The 27,689-nt window shown below is 40.0% G+C and overlaps 1 long non-coding RNA gene across 1 annotated transcript in view; it reads left to right on the forward strand.

Annotated features, from left to right (window-relative positions):
* Nucleotides 1–6,365, forward strand: part of LOC133649659 (uncharacterized) — a 57,682-nt gene extending 51,317 nt beyond the window's left edge. The window contains exon 4 of the long non-coding RNA XR_009826109.1: nucleotides 6,101–6,365. This is a non-coding gene — a long non-coding RNA (uncharacterized LOC133649659). The remainder of the gene's footprint in view (nucleotides 1–6,100) is intronic.
* The last annotated feature ends 21,324 nt before the right edge of the window (nucleotides 6,366–27,689 follow it).

Consider the following 27,689-nt stretch of genomic DNA (forward strand, 5'->3'; position numbering starts at 1 on the left):
ACTTACAGATGTAGCGACCAACTGTAGTTACTGACAGTGGTTTTCTGAAGTCTTCCTGAGCCCATGTGGTGATATCCTATACACACTGTCGTCGCTTTTTGATGCAGTACCTCCTGAGGGATCAAAGGTCCGTAATATCGCTTATGTGCAGTGATTTCTCCAGATTCTCTGAACTCTTTCATGATATTACGGACCGTAGATGGTGAAGTCCCTAAATTCCTTGCAATAGCTCGTTGAGAAATGTTGTGGTTGGGGGCTGGGAGCGTGGTTATTTACAGCTAGAATTCACCAACTCGAGTATTTCATATATATTTCATATATATATATGTATATATATATATATATATATATATATATATATATATATATATATATATATATATATATATATATATATATATATATATATATACGTATATATATATATATATATATATATATATATATATATATATATATATATATATATATATATATATATATATATATATATATGAAATACTTGACTTTCAGTGAATTCTAGCTATTTTATTTACATAAAAGAAATACTTGAATTTCAGTGTTCCGGTGGCTATCCATTAGATGGCAGTATTGTCCTGTTTAACTTCTCCGTTCATGATGAGTATATCATTTCGGCCACCGTGTTCAATGGAGAAGTCTGTTCTACATATTTACAGGCAACATACACCTTCCCCTTCGAACTGTCCTGGATGAACTGAAATTCTTGTTTCCATTCGTTTGAATTCGTTAGGCAAGCTGTTTATATTGTGGGAAAGCGGACGTGAGAACAGGCTGTTCCCACTCAGTCTCAGGTCCGCATTGAGCTGGAGGGGGCGTGGCCTCCAGCTCCGGCTGAATACCGGGAGTTTGTCGGGAGAAAATCTCTGCCGGGAGGTTGTCGGGAGAGGCGCTGAATACCGGGATTCTCCCGCTAAAAACGGGAGGGTTGGCAAGTATGTTGTATTCTGTTTTTATTTACGATTTACACAACGTGCCAACTTCACTGGTTTTGGGTTTTGTAGTTATTTTGATAGTATGCCAGTGAATACCAAGTATGCTGTCTTGAACTTTTGGTATGAAACCCTGACCGCTTCTGGAGATAATTTCTTGTCATCATCCAACACTCCGAGCCCTACAAGAGTGCAGCGAGGACGCAGCTCTGGTATATCTTGAACTTGGTCTTAACTCTGTATTGCTGGGAGCGCCGTATACTTCAAAGCATGCTGAATTCAATTCTGGCTCTGTTCAGTCGATTTGTGATGTATTTTCCGGCTCCTCCAGCTTTCATAACCGTGCTGCTCAGGTAAGTAAACTCCTCAGTAAATTGGAGGTCTTCTTCGTTTACGTGCTGTGTACCGATAAGGGCCTGGAGATTTTGAGAGTCATTACTTCTGTTTCCTTGTGATTGATTTTTAGGCCAATCTGCTGGGAGTATTCATTATGAGGGGAGGTCTTCTCTTGTATGTGTTGGTGTGTGTGTAATTCTGCCATTAGTGCTAGCAAACACAGAAAGTGCTCTGTGTTGTTGTTGATGGAAGTAGTGTACGTTGCTATGCGCTCTGTGAAATCAATACGTTCAGGAAAGAAGTTACGGTAATGAACCGCCTGTCGTCCAATCACATTGCCCCTTCATGCACATCAGTTGTGCTGTACACAGTGCAAATGCGACAACGTGCTGTTGCCAAGTCCGCTAATTCTAAGCGTCTCTGGATTTGTTTACTTCTATAGCCACCTGCGTATCTTGTAAGGTATTTTGGCATTTTTTGCAAATCGTTTTTGGTTGTAAATCCTTTTTTTGGCGAGTTTAGTGGTTGTATATCTTTTTTGATGACAAATTTTTCTCGTTATAAATAATTTTCTGGTTACAAATTTCTATGGTCTTGTTTTTGGTTCGAAATTCTTTTTTGGTTGTAGATCTTTTTTATTAGAAGTTATTGTTAGGTTGTAAATCTTATTTTGATGACAAATTAGTTTTGGTTTGCAAATCTTTTTTTATGATTACAAATTGTTTTTGGTTTGAAAATCTTTTTTAGTTACAAATCTAAATCTTTTTGGTTACATTTTATTTAGGTTGTAAATATTTTTTGGTTGCAAATACATTTTCGCTTTTAAATCATTTGGATACTAAGTGTTTTGTTTGTTAATCTTTTTTGGTTACAAATGTTTTTTTTCTGCGTCTGTTTTTACAGTATCGCTCGGTTGGTAGAGTGGCCGTGCCAGCAACTTGAGGGTTCCAGGTTCGATCCCCGCTTCCGCCATCCTAGTCACTGTCGTTGTGACTTTGGGCAAGACACTTTACCCACCTGCTCCCAGTGCCACCCACACTGGTTTAAATGTCACTTAGATATTCGGTTTCACTATGTAAAGCGCTTTGAGTCACTAGAGAAAAAGCGCTATGTAAATATAATTCACTTCACTTCACAATTCTTGTTTTGGTTGTAAATCTTTTTTTGGTTACAAATATTTTCTTGGTTTGAAATCTCTTTAGTTTTTTGCTTATAAATCTTTTGGATACAAACTTTTGTTTTGGTTTTAAATATATTTTTTATTACAATTAGTTTTTTGGTTAGATTTTTTCATTTGGTCCTTAATCTTTTTTTGGCTTACAATTGTTTTTTTTTTTTGTTAATATTTTCAACCCCCAAAAAATTCTTGCAACCAAAACTTGTTTGAAAATATTTGTAATTTTAGCAAGTTTTTTCGGTGCAAATAATTTTTTGTTTGGTTGCACAAAAAGACACAATACTCTTCCAATTATGCAAACACTCGCTCGGAACCATGGATGAATCCGGACCTATTAGCTGCCATAAAAGACAGAGACAGAAAATACTCTGAATACCAAAAATGTAAAACAGATGTAGATAAACAACCCAATAATATCAACCTCAAATGACTCCTTTCAACTCTCAAAAAGCAATGCAATAAATTAAGAAATAAGTCAACCAACCTGACTAAATCCTTAAAAAAAAATTACATTAACGACAAAATAGAGGAAAACACAAATAAGCCACGTGAGCTCTGGAAAATTCTCAACAACCAGCTTCCTGGTTGCAGCCAGAAACTTAAAACAAGACTCACCAACATCAGCATCAAGGATGGTGACTCCCTCATTACAGACAAAATGGAGGTAGCTAGCAGACTTAACATCTTTTTCACCAGCATAGCCGCAACTCTTGTCAACAAGCTGTCCCACCACTCTGGTCGCTTTGGTGTAGAACACATTAAAGCCTTCTACAGAAAGCTAGGAGTATCCAACGATGATTTCAAATTAGAAATGGTCACAGCTGATGAGGTGTTTAAAAAATTGAGCGCGCTCCACCCTGACAAGGCCACCGGCCTTGATAATATTCCCTCCAGATTCCTCAGAGACTCTGCCTCCATCATTGCCCCGATCATCACGCACATAATAAACCTATCAATTACACAAGGCCAAGTACCAAAAGATTTTAAGATAGCAAGAGTAACTCCCCTCTTTAAAAAAGGAAGCAAATTGGAACCTGGCAACTACCGACCTGTTTCTATTCTCAGTTCCATTTCGAAAGTAATGGAGAAAATAGTTTATGAACAGGTCGATAGTTACCTTGCCACTAATAAACTCATGTACAAATTCCAATCCGGCTTCAGAACTAACCACTCCACTGACACATGCCTTCTCTATCTGACCGACCACATCAAACATGAGGTGGACGCGGGCAAATACTGCGGCATGGTCAGGCTGGACCTTCAAAAGGCCTTTGACACCGTTAACCACGCTATACTGCTGGATAAGCTCAGAGCAATCGGATTTAACAAAACCTCATGGAGCTGGATGCAATCTTACTTGGAGGGGAGGGAGCAGGTGGTAGAGGTGAACGGCACCGTGCCCCCCCCCCCCCTCTCGGTGAGCTGTGGAGTCCCCCAAGGCAGTATATTGGGACCTTTACTGTTCCTAATATACATAAACGACATGTCATCGGCATGCGACTGTGAATTGTTTTTGTTTGCGGATGACTCTGCCCTGCTGGTATCCGGCAAAGACAAGTCACAGGTGGAGAAAATCCTCAGTGCTGAACTCTGTAGAACTTGCACCTGGCTCGCTGACAACAAGCTATCCATACACTTGGGTAAAACAGAATCCATCCTGTTTGGGTCCCACATCAACCTTAAGAAAGTCAATGACTTCACCATAAAAGTGGGTGACATTGTTATCACCAGGAAAGATGAGGTCACCTACCTAGGTTCCATTCTAGAGGCTAACCTTTCCTGTGATAAAATGACAACCAAGGTAATCAGAAAGGTTAACCAACGAACGAGATTTCTCTACAGAATCTCCTCTCTGGTCAACAAAAGCACCATGAGGATTCTGGCGGGAACTCTCGTTCAACCCTTTTTTGATTACGCATGCACCTCCTGGTACCCTAGCACCTCCAAAACCCTCAAATCTAAACTCCAAACATCTCAGAACAAGCTAGTCAGGTTACTTCTAGACCTCCACCCCAGATCCCTCCTCACTCCTACCCACTTCTCTAAAGTGGGCTGGCTCAAGGTGGAGGACAGAGTTAAACAACTTGCACTGAGCCTAGTCTATAAAATCCACTACACCTCCCTGATACCGAAGTACATGTCAAACTACTTCCTTAACGTAAATGACCACCATAACCACAACACCAGGGGGAGCTCCACTAACCACGTTAAACCCAGATTCCGAACTAACAAAGGTCTTAACTCATTCTCTTTCTATGCCACATCAATGTGGAATGCGCTCCCAACAGGTATAAAAGAAAGGGCATCTCTATCCTCCTTCAAAACCGCAATAAAAGTTCACCTCCAGGCAGCTACAACCCTAAACTAACACCTTCCCCGGATTGCTAATAATCAAATGTAAACAGTCAAATGCAGATACTTTTTCTTATGCCTTCTGATCTCTCTCTCTCTCTCTCTCTCTCTCTCTCTCTCTCTCTCTCTCTCTCTCTCTCTCTCTCTCTCTCTCTCTCTCTCTCTCTTCTCTCTGTCTATGTCCACTACTTGCTGTCCATATCCTACCCCCCCTCCACACCCCTGATTGTAAATAATGTAAATAATTCAATGTGATTATCTTGTGTGATGACTGTATTATGATGATAGTATACTGTATATGATAGTATATATCTGTATCATGAATCAATTTAAGTGGACCCCGACTTAAACCAGTTGAAAAACTTATTCGGGTGTTACCATTTAGTGGTCAATTGTACGGAATATGTACTTCACTGTACAACCTACTAATAAAAGTCTCAATCAATCAATCAATCAAAACAAACAAATGAGTTAGTAAATAAAATGTCTGCCTTTACCAATCAAAACTAAAATGTCACGGTCAAGTTTGCTATTTGACCTCTATGGAATAAAACATTTTCTGATAGGTATAACAATTTTTAATTCCAAATATGTTTTTCTTCTGCATTGCGATCAAATGGGCCGTGCATAAGTCACGTGATGCACCATTAAAACTTTAAAAGCTTTTAAGAAAACCAGCAGCCATTTGATAAAAAAAGATGCTTTTGACTTTAGGAATCTTCTGCTTCACAGCGCGCAGCCTCATCAGCGGTGCCCTGCCCCGAGGCCGTGCCTGAATTGAAATAAAAAGGGTCATATTTTTAAAATGTATCACAAAAGAGGCAACTTTTGAGTCTGTGACCATAACAGGCTCCGGTGCTTTCATCCCTCGCAAAAGAGAAGGCACCAGGCTTTGTGTTATAGCAGTGCAGCTTCAATGCATATTACTAAAGCCCACGCAGACAGACAATGCATGACCATAAATAAGTAAAAGCCATCTTTGCCAGGCTGCGCAGCATTGGGGAGTGCAGCAAGAAGCACAGAAAGGAAATACCTAGCATTGCATTAAAGGCTGATACTCCTCACTAATGACATTTTGTCTCATTCCTCATCTCCTTCTTTCTCTTCGATGCACTTCAGCCGTGATCTTGGTCTTTTTTTGCAGCACGTGTTTCCTAAACATAATGCCCTCATAATTTCGCCACTGTTGGATAAATAAAAGTAAAAAAAATGTAATCCTGTCATTATTATTAAAGCTTGTAATCCTGACATATTAAACTAATATTTTGCTTCTTTGTTGTGGTAGGGCGGGAAGAGCAGGCACAAGGAGCTGATTGGCTGACACAGAAGAGTCTGATTGGCTAATGAGACCAGATAAGACTAACAGCATGAAACGGGTATGTTTGAGTTGAGTTGTTGAGTTTGAGTTTATTTCGAACATGCAAACAATTACCACGTGATACATCACAATTTCCACTTTCTCTTTTCAACATGTTCGAAAAGGAGTAGGAAGAAGCAGAGCTTGTTTAATCCTACCCCTTTTCCTTTACATAGCAGTTGTTAACACTTTTGTTCGCTTCCTGTTCTCAATTCATTCACAATATACTCCATAAGTAATAACATTGAAAATAAATAGATACGTAATAATTAGTGGAGTAAGTTGTATAAGATTATCAATACATTCAGAATGGTTATGTGGTAGAAATGTCCAAATCTTAAACAGGAACAAAAGGGAATTTAGTACAAAAGTTTTATTTACTCATATTCAAACGGTACAAGGTTGGATTGAATTGCCATGATTACAGACAGTTTTGTCCGGAGAAAAAGAAAGAGCTCCCTCGAGCAGGGAAAAAAGGAAAGAGCCTGAATCATCTTAGACTTGGTCTACCTGGTTATTTATGTGTTTCCCTCGTGTGTCAAGGTCCAGTTGTTTTGGACTTGTTTGTTCTGCAACATCCTTGAATCCCTTAGCCATAACAAACAATCAAAACATCTTGTACAAGGTCAGGGCGACCATACGCTCAACTCAACACATGGTCAAATGGTACAAAATTGAAAAGGGCAGAAATTCCACTACAGTTATCATGGTTCCTCTTCTCTGTACTTTGTAAACACTTAAAGTTTGAACAATTTTTTGAAGTGGATCATATTAGTCAACTGTTTGATTTCTTTGCTTAATCCATTCCATAATTTAATTCCACATACAGATATGCTAAAGGTCTTAAGTATTGTACGTGCATACAAATATTTAAAATAATTTTTTTCTCTTAAGTTAAATTTCTTCTCTTTTGTTGAGAAGAATTGTTGTATGTTCTTGGGTAGCACATTATAGTTTGCTTCGAGCATAATTTCAGCTGTTTGCAGATTCACTATTTTCCATTTAATAAATAAAGGGGTTGAATGTTCTCTATATCCAACATTATGTATTTAACTGATTTTTTTGTAACACGGTTAATGAATGAAGTGTACTTTTGTAGTTATTTCAACCATATTTCTGCACAATAACTCAGATATGGTAACACTAGTGAGCATTAGAGAATATGAAATTATTTTTGGTTCAATGCATATTTAGCTTTATTCATTATTGATGTGCTTCTTGCCACCTTATGTTGTATATTTCTTATATGAAATTTCTAGTTCATTTTATCATCAATTATTATACCTAGAAATTTAATTTAATTTACCCTTTCAATTTTTTTTAATGTCTATTTGTATTTGTGTTTGCCTTTCTTTTCTATTGTTACTGAACAGCATTATTTTAGTTTTACTGAAATTTAAGGATAGTCTGTTTCTGTCAAACCGTATTTTTAATTTGTTAATTTCTTCTGTTATTATTTGTATTAGCTTTTGTGTGTTCTCTCCTGAGCAAAACGCTGTTGTATCGTCCGCGTATAATATTAACTTAAAGTCTTTTGTAACTTTAGCAATGTCATTTATATAAAGATTAAACAATTTTGGTCCTAGTATTGATCCCTGTGGTACACCACAGGATATATTTATTATTATATAGGTGGTGGTCGGAGGGGCCGTAGGCGCAAATTGGCAGCCACGCTTCCGTCAGTCCACCCCAGGGCAGCTGTGGCTACGGAAGTAGCTTACCACCACCAGGTGTGAATGAATGATGGGTTTTTAACATGTAAAGCGACTTTGGGTACTTTGAAAAGCGCTATATAAATCACAGGTATTATATTTAGCGTAGTAGACGTGTGTTCCCATACCTTCACATATTGTTTCCTGTTGGTTAAGTAGCTTTTAATCCAGTTTAAGACCAAACCTCTGATGCCATACCGTTCTAGTTTTTGATTAAAATATTGTGATTAGTTGTGTCAAAAGCTTTAGTTGGATCCATCAACACTGCCGCTGCACATTGTTTTCCATCTACTGCTTTGGTAATTTCCTCTGTTATTTTGATTAAAACCATCAAAATTGAAATACTAGCTCTGTATCCATATTAGTTCTCAGCGAGTATTCTATATTTGTTTATGAAACTCTCCAATCTGTTATTGAACTGTTTTTCAATTATTTTAGAAAATTGTGGAAGTAAAGAGACAGGTCTATAATTTGTAAATTGGTGTTTGTCTCCAGTCTTATAAATTGGTACAATTTTCATTTTGATTGGGAATTTACCTGTTTGAAATGATAGGTTACTAATATACATTAATGGTCCTGAGATCTCTTCTACAGCCTTTTTTATCGTTTCCATATCAATTCCATTACAATCGACTGAAGTCTTAGATTTGCATTTTTTACGATTTAAATTATTTCCTCACTTTTGTGAGGAACATTGAGCTGGGATTTCTATCAATGGTGTCATTGTAGTCCTCAGATGAATCATTTCCTCCAAATGTGGCCCAGTATTTACAAAGTAATTATTAATGCTTTCCACTACTTCCTTCATGTTGTCATTATTTATGTTTCCGTCCATGAAGTATTGGGGGTAATCCCTCTTAGTGCCATTTTTAATAATGCTATTAAGGGTGCCCCGTGTTGCTCTCGTATTGTTTTTATTTCTGTCTAATACTTGACAGTAATATTATTTTCTACATGTTCGTAGTATGTTACCATGTTTTTATACTTTTTATACTTATTTTCTGCCTCTGTTGTTCTTTGTGTTATACATTTTCTATATAATGTATTCTTCTTATTGCAAGCATTTTTTAATCCTTTGTCATCTGTGGTTTTGTTCTTTCTCTGCTTTCTACTGAGTTGTTTCTATGGACAATGTTTGTCATAAGGTATCATGAACATGTTTAATAATTTACCACATACTTCATCAACATCATTTTCATTGAACACATTGTCCCAATTTGGCTTTTCTAGCTAATTTTTGAAGGCAATCTGTCAGGTTCAAACATCGATGACATCTATTAAACAAGACAAGAAGCAAGGAAATAAACAAAGACATAATTCAATTTTGCTCAATTTGTCGACCTGTAACCTCTTACAGTGTCACCCATGCTCTAACGGAAAAAGGTTTACGTCTCCTCTTTTATTTGGATATTCCCTGTTTACATAACAGCTGTTTCTAAAGGATTGGGGGGTATGTAAACAGCCATTGTTTTAGGTCCATTAACACAAAAGAAAAAGATGCCTCGGGCTTGGACTGGTCCTGGATCGAGCTTGGGCAGGTCTTGGATCACAATAGATAACTCCTCCCGTCACCTCCCAACGTACACAATGTAATTTTCCAAGCCTTTGGCTTGGTACAACAAAGACAGCCTCTTGTCTGTTCACTGGGAACTCAGAGAACGGAAAGTTTTTTGATAATTTACATACAATTTTTCTGACACAATCATACTCTTTTCTGTGCGTAGTTTAGCAGCGATATCAGCAGGTATCACAATACATATGTTTATTATTTCATGGCGTGGAATGTTAGAAAATGGTTTGCTCAGGTGATTATTTCAAAAGAAAAACCCTAACCATATGGCATAAAAATACACACTTATATTATTTTGTAGTGTGAGAAAGTGTTAAAAACGGAGTACAACGGCAAACCTTATAACAGTTTTATGTTTTTGAAGTAGAGTGTTAATTTGTGTTTTGGTGACACCGAGAGGTTGTTAGGGATGGGTATCGAAAACTGGTTCTTGTTCCAAATTGGTTCCCAGTGTATCAATTTCTTGGAATCGCTTGCCATTTTGTCAAGCGATTCTCTTAATTGTTCTTCCAGGGGGGATGACGTCAGATCGCAAAATGGCGGTGACCTGTCGGCACAAACACTAACATTTTACAAGAAAAGATTGCAATAGTGCTACTTGTAATAATTATGAGGCTGCTATTTCATCAAGAGGAGTACATACAGCAATATGCTGAAACATTTGAACACACAGCATGCAATAACTATAAATGAAAGTCACGTTTTTGAACCACTCCGATCTCATCCCAGCAGCAGTAACGCTAGCACGTCATCTGAATACAACTTGTACTACTCATCTATCATGTTAGCGCTATATTTTGTTAAATTGAAATGAATGCCTTCTCATTTCGATGAGCATGACGAGAGACATATTCTGACTGGTTCTGAGGCAGGCAGTACTCTAGACAAATGTGACCGAGCAGCGACTAAGTTTGTGGTCAAAAGCTTGCATATATTTGCTACAGTGACACTCCTAATTTTTGGTAGTTGTATGTTCAATTGTAGTCAGAGAAAAGTTGCATGTTGTCCTCCAATAACATTTTTACTCAGTCATTATATTATTCGGGTGAAACTCAAAACATTAGAATATAGTGTACATGTCAATTTATGTCAATATTCAAATGTGAAACTAATATGTGATATTAACTCATCACATGCCAAGTGAGCCATGTTGAGCCTTTATTATTATTTTGATGATCTTGGCTTACACTTTTTGAAACCCCACGTTTTCTGAGATTTTCAATTTAACGTTTTCATAACCTGTAAGCCCCAATCATCAAAATTCTAACAAATAAAGGCTAGACATATCTCACTTTGCCTGCGATGAGGTGGCGACTTGTCCAGGGTGTACCCCGCCTTCCGGCCGAATGCAGCTGAAAAAGGCTCCTGCACCCCCCGCTACCGCGAAAGGGACAAGCTGTAGAAAATGGATGGATGGATATCTCACTTTGCATGTAATAGGTTAATATCACATGTTACTAAATAATGCATTCATGTGTAATTTCCACATGATTGATTTTGTTAAATTCTATGAAACAATTTTTTTTTATCACACTTATTTCCTAAACAGTACAGTTTTTTTCTTCTATGCTACGTATGTGACCTCACTGTAGGCTTTGTAAAATTTAGGCTAATCCACCTTTTGTTTTCCTCTTCTTTTCCAAATAAGAATTGTTAAGAGAACCGCTAAGAAACCTAATCGTTAAGCAGAATCGAAAATGGAATTGAAACTGGAGAAATCTTAGAAATTCCCAACCGTAGCAGTCGTAGTAATTCGCTAAATTAAGGGCATGACACAGTAGACGCAGTAGTAAGACTCTTGAACGTATCATAATAATCCACTCAATTCCCTCCAAAAATGGATGAACTCGCTGGACTATAAAGACAATATAACATACATCTGTAAACGTGGATGCGTTTGCAAAAGTGCAATATATTTATCTGTACAGTAAATCTATTTATATCTGCACCTTCTTTTGTAAATGCAAACCCTCTGCACTTTATTGCTCTTTTGTCCTGCACTACAATGAGCTAATGCAACAAAATGTTGTTCTTATCTGTACTGTAAAGTTCAAATTTGAATGACAATAAGGGAAGTCTAAATCTAAGTGATTTGAATGAGGCGGACACGTTTGTTACTGGACACTTTTTAATAAGCTTCTGCCTTGGAAACTTTGTATTTGTAAGTAATATGCAACTATAATTATTTGATACTTGTTTATATTGACGAATGTGCTGTTTTTAGACTGTAATATTCTTTAATTAAGGACACTTAACACGGATGTATTGCTTGTGTGCTATTGGGTGCTTAGCTGTTTTGTGGCTGCTAGCTCATAGTACCCCGTCATGTTTACTTTTTGTCACTGGCTTGACTAAAATACAAGAAAAGATCAACCTTGTGTGCTTATTGAAGGACATTGAGATGTTAACTGACTGTACAGTTTTGCAAGACTGCTTGTATCGGATATTTTGGATGCAAGTCTATCATTCGATATTTCTTTTTATGCTGACCGATATCCAATATCAATCTTGGATAAGGACACCCTAATGTTTAGGTTTATTAGCTGTGATTGCTGGTGCAGCTTTTTATGAACTTTAGTATGCGTTGGAACGTTTACGTCTCCAAACCACGAATATCACATTGGCATTCCCAAGCCCATACTGTATGTATGTCCTGTGATTGATGTTTCCTTCTCCTGCTCCAAATGTGTAAAGTGCCGCCGTTCTCGCTTGGCCTTTAAATCGCAGCCCTCAAAAGGGTGCCGCTCGTCTCGCCGCTCAGCGGTCAACACAATGGAGAGGCAAGGCGGGGTCTACTCGCTTCAGAAGCATCGCTATAAACGTAAAGAGTGTCCTCAGTAACACTGGCTAAAGGAAGAAAGTGTTAAAGATGCACACATCTAATTTATGGCTGCTGTAACAGGAAAAAGAATGACTGCACCAACAACATGGGCAACTGATTCAATATGTAGAGCAGCTTGGACTTACGGCACCTGTATTGATCCCGATGCCTGGCGGCGTACTTAATTCACTCGCGGCCCATTTTCTACTGAGCCCAAAGGTCTTATCAGTGAGTAAGGTTCCGAAAACAACAATAAATAATGGAGTTCTGCAACAACAAACCTGCTTTTACTAGCATGATTTGTTTAGAGCAAGGGTCTGCAACCCGCGACTCTTGAGCCGCATGGGGCTCTTCTGCCTCCCTGTTGTGGCTCCCTCAGATTAGTTTTAACCCCGGAGTGACAAAAGATAGCATTTCCAAAAAGACTTTTATAACTAAAGAGACGGTCAGAAAAGCGGCCTGAAAACGGTCTGTAAAACATAATCCAAGCAAAATGTTGACCAACAAACCACCATTACATGTTATGTAGGCCCTAAGGAAGTGTTTTAATTGTAGAAATAATCGTAAGCTGACCCCTTGAAATACAAATTTCCCCAAAGTAGTCGGTGTACAGCTTGTACAGCAGTATTGGTTTACTAGCCACTGAAAAAGACACAAACACAAAAAACAGCTTGCTTTTAGGAGTGTAACGATACGCCATGATCATAGTTTGCTACGTACTTCGGTTTTAAGTCACGGTTTGGTAGTTAGCTCCAGGCCCCACATTGTGTGTATGTATATATACATATACTGTATGTATGTATAATGTGTGTATGTATATACAGTATATATGTATGTATGTGTGTGTATGTATATATGTATGTATATATATAAGTATGTATATGTGAGTGTATGTAAATATACATATATTTGTGTGTATGTATATGTGAGTGTATGTATATATACATATATATGTGTATATGTATATATGTGTATGTATATATATGTATATATGTATGTGTTTATATATATGTACAGTATATACAGTATGTATGTATATTAATATATATGTATGTATTTACAGTATATATGATAGGCTCCAGCACCCCCGCGACCCAGAGTATATATATGTATGTATATGTATGTATATGTATATATGTATGTACATATATGTATGTATGTATATGTATATACATATATGTATGTATGTATATATATGTATGTACGTATGTATGCACATATATGTATATGTATGTATGTATTATATATGTATGTTATATGTATGTATGTATGTATATATGTATGTGTATATATGTATATATATGTATGTGTATATATGTATGAATATGTATATGTATGTATGTATACTGTATATATATATATGTATGTTTGTCTGTCTGTCTGTGTTGGCCCTGCGATGAGGTGGCGATTTGTCCAGGGCGTGCACCGCCTTCCGCCCGATTGTAGCTGAGATAGGCTCCAGCGTCCCCTGCAACCCGAAGGGAATAAGCGGTAGAAAATGGATGGATGGATGGATAGATATATGTATGTGTATGTATATGTGTATATATATGTATACGTATATATATATATGTATGTATATGTATATATGTGTGTGTATATATATATGTGTGTGTATGTATATATATGTATGTCAGGCTTGGGCGAATGAAGGGACTCAGATGCAGAGATGGGAGGTTCTGAATAAAGCTTTTATTTTGAAAAAACTCTTAACCTCCAGAGCAGAAAATATTCGATCACTATGAGGTACTAAAACAGATAGCAATAAACGTTTCCAAAAATGGAAAAAAAGGAAAATCACTCCAACGGAGGAAATGACAAAAATAAGACAAATGATAAATAGCAACGTATCTGCTATAAAAAAACTTTAACAAAAGGTGCTCCAACAGGAGGAAGATAATAAGGACTATCAAACTTACTACACTAAATCTTATTCTAATAAATATAAACAAAAGTCACTCAAAAACTTTGAGGAAGGATAATCGTTAAGGAAAAAATTATAACTCACCACTGCGGTTGAAAAAGACTAAATAACAAAAGTCGCTCTGAGGGAGGAAAAGGTTAACTCAAAATCACAGCTTGAATATTGCTGGATAAACAGACGTAGTCGTGGGACAAGGCAAGAACATGAACGTGGACGTGGACGCAAGACAGGCACGAAAGCTCGAGACAATCTGGCACAGAACAAGGGGAGGGATGGGCTTATATGGAACATGAGGGTAATGGGAAACAGGTGAAAAAATATCAAGGGTCAGGGATGACGTCAGACTGGTGACACAAGAGGAAGGGCCCGTGATCTGAAACAAGAGGAGTTGCTTTTCAAAATAAAACATGCAAATCACAAGACAGAAAAAACCAAGACAAGACTCTCCTCACCGCGGTGTGACAGTACCCCTCCCTTTAGGGCCGACACCTGACGGCCCAGACTGTCCGGGATGGTCTCTATGGAAGTCCTCAATGAGGGTGGAGTCCACGATATGCTGAGAAGGCACCCACTGTCTCTCCTCCGGTCCATACCCTTCCCAGTCCACCAGATACTGTCTGCCCCGGCCCCTGCTGCGAACTGCTAACAACTTCTTTATTTTGTAAACAGGACTGCCCTCAATCATCTCGGGTGGCGGAGGGGACGTGATGGCTGGAACCAACGGGCTTACTTTAACGGGTTTCACTCGGCTGACGTGGAAGGTTGGGTATACACGTAGGGACCGGGGCAGACGGAGTCGTACAGCAGAGGGTCCGATGACTCTGGTGATAGGGTATGGACCTATGAATCGGGGTGCTAACTTCTTGGAGGGTACTTTGAGTCGCATATCTTTGGTCGAGAGCCAAACTCTATGCCCTGGCTGATATGCAGGAGCGGGTCTCCTCTTGCGATCTGCAGTCTTCTTCATCCGGTCTCTCTGTCGGATCAGCACCAGACGAGCTGCTGCCCAGATGCGTCGGCAACGTCGGACCAGGGCATGTGCCGAGGGGACCGATACTTCCGGCTCATTGTCTGGAAAGACTGGAGGTTGGAAACCATAAGCACTTTTGAACGGAGAGAACCCTGTGTAATGAATTGTGCGCATACTCAACCCAGACCAGGTGTTTGCTCCATGTAGAGGGATTCTGGGACACCAAGCACCGGAGGTTGGTTTCCAGTATCTGGTTGAGGCGTTCGGTCTGGCCGTTGGCCTCCGGGTGATAGCCTGAGGTCAGGCTGGCCTTAGCTCCTATGAGTCTGCAGAAATCCCTCCAAAACCGTGATACAAACTGGGGCCCCCGGTCAGAAACAATGTCTTTCGGGAAGCCGTGAATCTTGAACACATTGTCCATCATGATTTCTGCCGTCTCCTTGGCGGAGGGCAACTTAGGCAAAGCAATGAACATCACCATTTTGGTGAACCGGTCAACCACTGTTAGGATGGAGGTGTGACCTTGAGAGACCGGGAGCCCCGCGACGAAGTCCATGGAGATGTCGGACCACGGTCTGGAGGGAATAGGCAGGGGCTGCAATAGACCCATACGAGACCCGGATGATGTCTTGTTCCGCGCGCAGACCGAACATGCCTCCACGTACTCCCGAACCTCCGGCTCCATGGATAGCCACCAAAATCGCCGGGAGATGGCGAACATCTTTCTCCGAACTCCCGGGTGGCATGAAAGCAGGGAGGTGTGAGCCCAATGGATCACCTGTGAGCGCAACCCAGTCGGAACAAACAAGCGATTACCTGGGCACCCACTAGGTGGCGGGGTTCCACCATTTGCCTGCCTCACCTCATCTTCTATTTGCCAGGTAACCACTCCAACCACACGGGACAGTGGAAGGATAGTATCTGGTTCCTTGGCAACAAGCTCGGGGTCGAAGCGTCTAGACAGGATGTCTGGCCTGTAAGATAGAGAGAAAGAGAAGTGGTTAAAAAAGAGTGCCCACCTGGCCTGGCGAGAGTTGAGTCTTTTTGCTTTCTTTATGTATTCTAGATTTTTATGGTCTGTCCAGACAATGAACGGAAGATCGGCCCCCTCAAGCCAGTGTCTCCATTCTTCAAGGGCAAGTTTGACTGCCAACAACTCACGGTTTCCGACATCATAGTTCCTCTCAGCTTTGGATAGCCGTTTGGATAGGAAGGCACAGGGATGCATCTTGCCATCCTTCTCAGCTCGTTGGGATAGGACGGCTCTGACTCCTTCGTTGGAGGCATCCACCTGTACCACAAACTGGCGTTGTGGGTCTGGCATGGTGAGAATCGGGGCCGACGTAAAACGCTGCTTGAGGTTCTGGAATGCACTCTCAGCTTCTGGAGTCCATCGTAATTGTACCTGAGTGGAAGTGAGGGCATGGAGAGGGGCCGCTATAGCGCTAAAACCTCTTATAAACCGCCTATAGAAATGAGCAAATCCTAGGAATTGCTGAACCCTTTTGCGACTATCGGGAGTGGGCCAGTCGGTAACTGCACTTATCTTAGCCGGGTCCATCTGGACCTTTCCTGGAGCTACTATAAAACCCAAGAAGGAAATAGTGTTAACATGAAATTCACATTTTTCTGCTTTGACATATAACTGGTTTTCCAATAGTCTTTTAAGGACTCCAGTCACGTGCACTTGGTGGGTATCAATGTCTGGTGAATAAATTAAAATATCATCCAGGTATACATACACAAATTGATCAAGGAAGTCTCTGAGCACATCATTAATCATAGTTTGAAAAACAGCGGGTGCGTTGGTGAGTCCAAATGGCATAACAAGGTATTCATAGTGTCCACTGGGAGTATTAAAACCAGTCTTTCACTCATATTCTTCCCTTATACGGATCAAGTGATAGGCATTACGAAGATCGAGTTTTGTAAATACCTTAGATTGTTGAAGTTGGTCGAATACTGAAGTCATGAGAGGAAGGGGGTACCGGTTCTTTATAGTGATGTCGTTGAGTGGACTGTAATCGATGCATGGTCTCAAGGATCCATCCTTTTTGCCCACAAAGAAGAATCCGGCACCCGCTGGTGATGAAGAGGGGCGGATCAGCCCCGCTTTTAATGAGGCTGTGAGGTATTCCTTCATGGCCGCCCTCTCTGGACCGGAAACAGAATACAGGCGACCTTTGGGTATGGTGGACCCTGAGATCAAGTCAATGGCGCAGTCGTATGGACGGTGCGGAGGAAGAGACATGGCTTTGGTTTTACTGAAGACTTCTCGTAGCTGGTGGTAGCATGAGGGTACAGAGTTCAGGTCCGGGTACTCAGATTCTGTGGTGGGGTTTGCAGAAAACAGGTTGAGTTGCGCTACACTTTTCTTTTGTGTAGCGCCGATAAAACAGTCATTATTACAGTCCTTCCCCCATGCTTTAATTTCTCCTGTCCTCCAGTCTATCTGGGGGTTATGTTGAATCAGCAATGGTCGTCCCAAAATCAATGTGTGTGAGGCGGCTTTGAATAGATACAAGCAAATATTTTCCTCATGGTTCTCTATGTATATGCGGATGGGTTCTGTGGTGTGAGAAATAACAAACAATTCCTTCCCATCAAGAGCTTTCGCTCTAATGGGTCGAGCTAATGGTTCGGATTTGATCCCTAATTTTGCAGGTAAAGACCAGTCCATCAAACTCTCGTCTGCCCCTGAGTCAATAAGCGCCCCAATGTTTGTGACTGTGTGATGTTTTACCTGGATCCTGGTGAGGGTACGCTTAATGGGAGTAGTAGCAATCTGTTGACTCACTCCGATGGGTCGTTTTTTAGGACAGGTGGCGACGAGGTGGCCCGGCTCTCCGCAGTAGAAACACCTTCCTTCCAGCTGTCGTCTCTGGCGTTCCTCCTGTGTCAGCCGCACTCTCCCCAGCTGCATTGGATCCTCACCTTCCGCCTGGGGGTTGGGGTGACTTGACTCAGATGAAGCGGTGTAAAGATCCGGTCCGTGATACTTCTGATAATATGCCGCTCCTCCCGTAGTGGTGGTTCGTACGCCCCGATGTCGTCTGAGCTGCGTAAGTCGGTTGTCGGTACGAATGAGCTCGTCCAACCCAGCAGGTAAGTCTAGTGGAACAAGTAGATCTTGAATAGGTACGGCCAATCCTTTCAAAAAAGTGTCATAAAGAGCAGCGGAGTTCCACCCACTCTCTGCCGCTAGCGTGCGGAATCGGATGGCATAGTCACAAACCGAGTATCGACCTTGCCTCAGTCTGCTCAACTCCTGTGCCTTCTCTCGGTTATTGGTGACAGGATCAAATGTCATTCGAAGTGCCGTCTGGAAATCTGTGAGTGAGTTGCAGATGGCTGAACCTCGGTCCCATTCGGCGGAAGCCCAAGCCTTGGCTCTACCCTTCAAGTGGGAGATCATAAAAGCGATCTTTGCTCGTTCAGTGGGGAAGGCGTGAGGATTAAATTCAAAATGGATTGAACAGTCTGTCATGAATGCTTTGCTTTGTCCGGTTTCACCTGAATAGGATGCTGGAGGTGCCAGTTTACTTCCGGCCCAGGCGAATGACGTAGGCGGTAGGTGGGCAGGTACGGGTGCCGATGCGGCGGTTTGAGGAAGTCGCTGGGCCATCTCCTGCAGCTGGGTAGTTAGGCGGGCCATGTGCTCGGCCATCGCCGTCTGGAAATCCTCTTGACGTGAGAGGCGGGTTGCCTGATCCTGGATGGCGGCGGAAATTTGTCCTTTCTCTGCTGAGTCCATACTGGCCAGATTGTACTGTCAGGCTTGGGCGAATGAAGGGACTCAGATGCAGAGATGGGAGGTTCTGAATAAAGCTTTTATTTTGAAAAAACTCTTAACCTCCAGAGCAGAAAATATTCGATCACTATGAGGTACTAAAACAGATAGCAATAAACGTTTCCAAAAATGGAAAAAAAGGAAAATCACTCCAACGGAGGAAATGACAAAAACAAGACAAATTATAACTAGCAACGTATCTGCTATAAAAAAGGTGCTCCAACAGGAGGAAGAAAATAAGGACTATCAAACTTACTACACTAAATCTTATTCTAATAAATATAAACAAAAATCATTTAAAAACTTTGAGGAAGGATAATTGTTTAGGAAAAAATTATAACTCACCACGGAGGGGGGGAGGGGGGGGGGGTTGATGTGGAGGGGGGGGGGTTGGTGGTAGCTAGGGCTGCATGGGATTCTGGGTATTTGTTGTGTTGTGTTTATCTTGTGTTACGTGTGGAGGTTCTCCAGAAATGTGTTTGTCATTCTTTTTTTGGTGTGGGTTCACAGTGTGGCGCATATTTGTAACGTAACAGTGTTAAAGTTGTTTTATACGGTCACCGTCAGTGTAAGCTGTGTGGCTGTTGACCAAGTATGCCTTGCTGTCTCCTACGTGTGCAAGTAAAAGCTTCGTACAACATGTGGCCGGGCTGGCACGCTGTTTGTGCTGGCTATAGAGGACAATAAATGCAGTGCTATTGGAGCACGCCTTTAATTTAGTTGTTAGGGTGAAACTTGGAGAATATTTGCCCCGGGAGATTTCTAGGAGGGGCACTGAAAGGCATGTGATTTTTCCGTCTAAAGTCGGAATTCCGTCTTTTTTAATCTCGGGGGAAAAAAAATTATCTCCCGTTTTTATTTATTTTTTTCGACCATAAATCAAGATTCGAGACGTAGTTTATATTACGCCGTAGTTGATTGGTCGATATGTTCCTTGTGACCAATCAGGACATCTGTTATGAATGATGACATTACGTCATCATACCGCCATTTTCCATATGTAAACGATGTCGGTTCTCGAGAGAAAGGACGCTTTACGAGTAAAATAAATTGATAAACATGTCAAAAATAAGTTTGGATGGGACTAGATGGAAAGGGAAATCACTGATACTGTTGGGAAGAAGGAAGTTACGACTTTGTTCGGTGATTTTATTCGGAAAATCGATCGTCCCGGAAAGGTTTTGTGCACGTGGTGTCATGATAATATTGACTATGGATCACGAGGTTTCAAGGCTTTGGAAGTAAATGCGAAACGCCAAAAACATATGAAACAACTTGAAGCAAGGAAAACAAACTTTTCACTAGCTGGTACTTTTGGATGTCAACCGAAAGTGAGCAAACCTTACGGACTTCATCCTTTGTTTACATCGAGAGGAAAGATCCACCCAAACAACCCATTTCAGTTGCAGACAGAGTTGTTAATAATGAGGTAAGCTAAAAAATATTTGCTTGCGAAATACGCATGTTTGTTTTGAATATTAACCAATTATTGCTTTGCGAAATATAAATGGGTTTTTCTAAAAATAAAAAGCCACGTGAAAATATATTATGAAATTACAGAAATTCAAAGAGTCGCATTATTGAATCCAGTTAACAATTTATTTGAAATAAATTTGCATATAATAATATTTTGTAATATTAAGTTCTTATGTAGTCTCTTGAAACTATTGTCAGTGGTGTAACAATCTTGAAGGTAAACATTTTCACACTTGTTTCATGCAATATGTCAATGTCCTCACATTATTATTATTTCCTATATTCAAATATGAGTAAACAATACTAAACACGTTTAATTATTTTCATAAGTTTATATCCTATTTTGGCGAAAAGAATGAAATGTTTACATTTGGTATTTTGTTAAATACATTTGCAAGGAAAGCTCATGTTAGGGCTGGGCTCTCCGAGAAAGCTAATGTGTGAAGTGAACTGAAGTAATGTGGTAATACTGTAAATAAACTGTAGATAATAACACTGATCAATGTGACACCTGTGGATGTGAAATGAACACAAGATGTAAATATTAGTGACTAAATACTGTTGGGACTGAACCATATACAGTGATTCATTAGGATAATTGGGTTATGTATGTTCTATTAATGATGTTTTCATGTCTTTAAACACTAAAATATTTTCTTCAAATGGTGCTGTCTTTGTTAATTTTAGCATGTTAAATTGGTGAAAAACCAGGAGCTTCGGGGGGCGTTGCCCCCCTTGTCCCCCCACCAGCCCACCAGGGCACTGGTGGGGGGACCTGGCTGGACCTGGCTGGGGGCCTTCGTCCCCCAGACCCCCGGAAATTTTTTCAGTCTTTTTCATTGTGGTCAAATCACATGCCTGCACTGAGATCCGTAAGTCTCCCGGGAAAATCGGGAGGGTCGGCAGGTATGTAGCTGAGCCGCATCAGAGTGGTCAAAGAGCCGCATGCGGCTCCGGAGCCGCGGGTTGCCGACCCCTGGTTTATCTAGTTATGTCCTGTTTTAACACGTTTTATCCACACTTCTGTTAAAATGTAATAAGCACTTATTCTTCTGTTGTTTGGATACTTTTGGGTATCTATCAGGGTCATACATTAGTCGTGTATCCAGGGATGTTTTTCTTCAGTTTATAAAAATAATAAAAAGAAAAGAAAAGAAAAGAAAAAAAAGATTTTGTGTTGATAAAAAATATCGATGTAATCATTGCAATATCGACTAGATACGGCTCTTGTATTTGATATCATTGCACTCGATATCTGTGTAGACCCACTCTTTTTGTTTGCATTCAGAAGCGCTAGCTTGCTGTTAGTGGAGTGTGTGTGTTTGTGTGTACGTGCGTCCACATGCGCGAACCTAACGATAAAGGTGGAGCTATAAACACTGAAGCGCTGCTCTGCAAGCGGTGCTCTAAAACATACTGTAGCTACATAATAGTTAGCTAGCGGCTAACGTTTCTCCTTAGTGTTTTAACTACTTCTAAATCACTAATGGCGACAAATAAACTTTGTTTCTAGCAAATATCATCCCTGCAGGACGTGGAATAGCTTAACATGCTTCAATACATAACGTAGGATACAATAGCTATTTATGTATGTATCAGGGTTGTTCCAATACCAATATTTTGGTACCGGCACCAAAATGTATTTCGATACTTTTCTATACTTTTCTAAAAAAGGGGAACCTCAAAAAATGCCATTATTGGCTTTATTTTAACAAAAAATCTTACAGTACATTAAACATATGTTTCTTATCGCAAGTTTGTCCTTAAATAGAATAGTGAACATCCTTGACAACTTGTCTTTTATTAGTAAGTAAACAAACAAAGGCTCCTAATTAGTCTGCTGACATATGCAGTAACATATTGTGTAATTTTCCATTCTATTATTTTGTCTAAATTATGAGGGACAAGCTGTAAAAATGTGTTAATGCTGTCTTTTTATCTGTGTTGGCCCTGCGATGAGGTGGCGACTTGTCCAGGGTGTACTCCGACTTCTGCCCGAATGCAGCTGAGATAGGCTCCAGCACCCCCCGCGACCCCAAAAGGGACACGCGGTAGAAAATGGATGGATGGAAGCTGTAAAAATTTATTATTAATCTACTTGTTCATTTACTGTTAATATCTGCTTATTTTCCATTTTAACATGTTCTATGTACACTTCTGTTAAAATGTAATAATCACTTATTCTTCTGTTGTTTGGATGCTTTACATTAGTTTTGGATGACACCACAAATTTAGGTATCGATCCGATACCAAGTAGTTACAGGATCATCATTGGTCATATTCAAAGTCCTCATGTGTCCAGGGACGTATTTCCTGAGTATAAACATAATATTAATTTTTAAAAAAGGAAAAAATATTTTGTGACGATAAAAAATATCGATCATAGTAATCATAGTAGTATCGACTAGATACGCTCTTGTACTTGATATCATTACAGTGGATGTCAGGTGTAGATCCACCCATGGCAGTTGTTTACATTCAGGACCGGCGTCATTAGCAGTGACACCAGTGAGCTACAGTGTGTATTGAAGCATGTTTAGCTATTCCTCGTCCTGCAGGGATGATACTTGTAAGAAACTTACTTTATTTGTCGCCATGGAGGTGAGGATTAGTGATTTAAAAGTAGCTAAAACACTGCCGACTGCGGACAGATGTTAGCTGCTAACTAGCTAGCCATGTCTTAAAGCACCTCTTCCTGAGGGCGTTTCGGTGTTATAACTTCACCTTTATGTTTAGGTTTTAGGCCAAAATGCATCCATTCTCCCTTTACTGTCTACACACCTTGTACGCTTGTAAGTACTCTGTGGTTGTGCGCTGCCAAACATGCTCTTCTGCTCGTAAAACCAGCAATGTCAGATGTGACGATGCGCTGTCATGCCCGTAAAAGAAAAAAAAATGGGGAACCGGTACTTTTCAAACAGAGTATAGTACAGTTTTTGATTCATTAGTACTGCAATACTATACTAGTACCGATATACCGTACAACCCTAGTATGTGTATATATATATGTACTGTATATAACCTATACACATACACTATGTCAGGGGTCGGCAACCCACGGCTCCGGAGCCGCATGCGGCTCTTTGACCACTCTGATGCGGTTCAGCTGCATACTTGCCGACCCACACGGTTTTCCCAGTATACTTAACGACCCCCCCGATTTTCCCAGGAGACTGCCTCTCCTAGAATCTCCCAGGGCAAATATTATCCTATTTTCACTCTAATTACTTAATCAAGGGCGTGCCCTAATGGCACCGCATTAATTGTCCTCTATAGCATGTACAAACAGCGTGCCAGCCCGGCCACATGTTATATGTTGCTTTTACTTGCACACGTAGGCGACAGCAAGGCATACTTGCTCAACAGCCACACAGCTTACACTGACGGTGGCCTTATAAAACAACTTTAACACTATTACGTTACAAATATGCGCCACACTGTGAACCCACACCAAAAAAGAATGACAAATACATTTCTGGAGAACATCCGCACCGTAACACAACACAACAAATACCCAGAATCCCATGCAGCCCTAACTCTTCCGGTCTACATTATACCCCCCCGCTACCACCAAACCCCCCCACACATCAACCCCCCCGCCCCCTCTCCGTGCGTCGGTTGAGCGGAAGAGTTAGTGCTGCATGGGATTCTGGGTATTTGTTGTGTTGTGTTTATGTTGTGTTACAGTGCAGATGTTCTCCAGAAATGTGTTTGTCATTCTTTTTTGGTGTGGGTTCAAAGTGTGGCGCATATTTGTAACGTAACAGTGTTAAAGTTGTTTTTGTACGACTACCGTCAGTGTAAGCTGTGTGGCTGTTGAACAAGTATGCCTCGCTGTCACTAACGTGAGCAACTGAGCAAGCAAAAGCTGCATTCCAGATGTGGCCAAGCAGGTACACTGTTAGGGCAGGCAGTAGAGGGCGCTAAAAGCAGTGCCAGCACGTCCTGAAATTTGGGAGACTCCCGGAAAATTGAGAGGGTTGGCAAGAAAGACGCTATCAAGCACCATTCAATTGGGGGGTTACCCACATATGCGGTCCTCTCCAAGGTTTCTCATAGTCATTCACATTGACGTCCCACTGGGGTGAGTTTTCCTTGCCCGTATGTGGGCTCTGTACCGAGGATGTCGTTGTGGCTTGTACAGCCCTTTGAGACACTTGTGATTTAGGGCTATATAAATAAACATTGATTGATTGATTGATTGATTGAATTAAAAGTCGCGGGCCGCACTAACATTAAATTTCCATATTAAGATGCGTGCCGGTGCGTATGTCAGAGACCCCTGGTTAACATAGCGCAAAGCAATTTAAGCTTTGTATGCGGTGTTTTTCATTTTAAATTATCAAAAATTTTTTGTGGCTCCCATTGTTTTCTTTAATTTGTGAAACTTTCCAAAATGGCTCTTTGAGTGGTAAAGGTTGCCGACCCCTGCACTATGTGTATATAACATATACACATGCTGTATGTATGTGTATGTATATATATACACTACCGTTCAAAAGTTTGGGGTCACCCTAACAATTTTGTGGAATAGCCTTCATTTCTAAGAACAAGAATAGACTGTCGAGTTTCAGATGAAAGTTCTCTTTTTCTGGCCATTTTGAGCATTTATTTAATTTATATATATATATATATATATATATATATATATATATATATATATATATATATATATATATATATATATATATATATATATATATATATATATATATATGTATATATATATATATATATATATATATATATATATATATATATATATATATATATATATATATATATATATATATCGTTCAAAAGTTTGGGGTCACATTGAAACGTCCTTATTTTTGAAGGAAAAGCACTGTACTTTTCAATGAAGATAACTTTAAACTAGTCTTAACTTTAAAGAAATACACTCTATACATTGCTAATGTGGTAAATGACTATTCTAGCTGCAAACGTCTGGTTTTTGGTGCAATATCTACATAGGTGTATAGAGGCCCATTTCCAGCAACTATCACTCCAGTGTTCTAATGGTACAATGTGTTTGCTCATTGGCTCAGAAGGCTAATTGATGATTAGAAAACCCTTGTGCAATCATGTTCACACATCTGAAAACAGTTTAGCTCGTTACAGAAGTTACAAAACTGACCTTCCTTTGAGCAGATTGAGTTTCTGGAGCATCACATTTGTGGGGTCAATTAAACGCTCAAAATAGCCAGAAAAACAGCACTTTCATCTGAAACTCGACAGTCTATTCTTGTTCTTAGAAATGAAGGCTATTCCACAAAATTGTTTGGGTGACCCCAAACTTTTGAACGGTAGTGTATATATATAAACTGCAAACGTCTGGTAGTAAGTTTTCAATAAATACAATTTCAAATTAAAACATACAGAACATTTATTTTATTTAGAATATTTTAATTTAGTTAAAAATTGTATTTTAGCTTTTACAATGTACCGCTTCCTTGCGGTATTTGACAGGCGCTTATAAATAAAATGTATTATAATTATTATTAGGGATGTCCGATAATGGCTTTTTGCCGATATCCGATATTCCGATATTGTCCAACTCTTTAATCATCGATACCGATATCAACCGATACCGATATCAACCGATACAGATATATACAGTCGTGGAATTAACACATTATTATGCCTAATTTGGACAACCTGGTGTGGTGAAGATAAGTTCCTTTTTTTTAAAAATTAATAAAATAAAATAAGAGAAATAAATTAAAAAATGTTTTTGAATAAAAAAGAAAGTACAGCAATATAAAAACAGTTACATAGAAACTAGTAATTAATGAAAATGAGTAAAATTAACTGTTAAAGGTTAGTACTATTAGTGGACCAGCAGCACGCACAATTATGTGTGCTTACGGACTGTATCCCTTGCAGACTGTATTGATATATATTGATACAGTATATAATGTAGGAACCAGAATATTAATACTAGAAAGAAACAACCCTTTTGTGTGAATGAGAGTGAATGAGTGTAAATGGGGGAGGGAGGTTTTTTGGGTTGGTGCACTAATTGTAAGTGTATCTTGTGTTTTTTATGTTGATTTAATTTAAAAAAACAAAAACGATACCGATAATAAAAAAAACGATACCGATAATTTCCGATATTACATTTTAAAGCATTTATCGGACATCTCTAATTATTATTATTAATATAGTAAAAATGTTATTGAATAATCAGTACGCCACAAACCTGGTTACGAATGCCAGTACGGTAACATCCCTACTTGCTAGCAACATATACTAAACAAAAATATAAACGCAACACAATTGTTTTTGCTCCCATTTTTCATGAGTTGAACAAAAAGATCTAAACCTATTCCTCTCAAATATTGTTCACAAACCTGTCTAAATCTGTTAGTGAGCACTTCTTCTTTGACAAGATAATCCATCCCACACAGGTGTGGCATATCAAGATGCTGATTAAACAGCATGATTATTGCTCAGATCTGCCTTAGGCTGCCCACAATAAAAGGCCACTCTGAAATGTGCAGTTTTACTTTATTGGGATCTGGGATGGTCAGAAAAGCAGTCAGTATTTGGTGTGACCAACATATGCCTCACACAGTGCAACGCATCTCTCTGGCATAGAGTTGATCAGGTTGTTGCTTGTGGCCTGTGGAATGTTGGTCCACTCCTCTTCAATGGCTGTGCCAAGTTGCTGGGTATTGGCAGGAACTGGAACACGCTGTCGTATACGCCGATCCACTGCATCCCAAACATGCTCAATTGGTGATATGTCCGGTGAGTATGCTGGCCATGCAAGAACTGGGATGTTTTCAGCTTCCAGAATTTGTGTACAGATCCTTGCAACATGGGGCCCTGCTTTGTCATGCTGCAAAATGAGGTCATGGTCTCTGGTGATTGGTACAACAATGGGCCTCAGGATCTCTCCCATCAATAAAATGCACTTGCGTTCGTTGTCCATAACATACGCATGCCCATACCATAACCCCACCCCCAGCATGGGCCACTCGATTCACAAGGTTTGACATCAGCAAACCGCTCTCCCATACGACTCCACACACGCTGTCTGCCATCTGCCCTAAACAGTGAAATCCGGGATTCATCCGCGAAGAGAACACCTCTCTAACGTGCCAGACGCCATTGAATGTGAGCATTTTCCCACTCAAGTTTGTTACGACGACGAACTGCATTCAGGTCGTGACCGCGACGAGGACGACGAGCATGCGGATGAGCGTCTCTGAGACGGTTTCTCGCAGTTTGTGCAGAAGTTCTTTGGTT

The sequence above is a fragment of the Entelurus aequoreus genome, linkage group LG05 (assembly GCF_033978785.1).
Source record: "Entelurus aequoreus isolate RoL-2023_Sb linkage group LG05, RoL_Eaeq_v1.1, whole genome shotgun sequence".
Lineage (NCBI taxonomy): Eukaryota > Metazoa > Chordata > Actinopteri > Syngnathiformes > Syngnathidae > Entelurus > Entelurus aequoreus.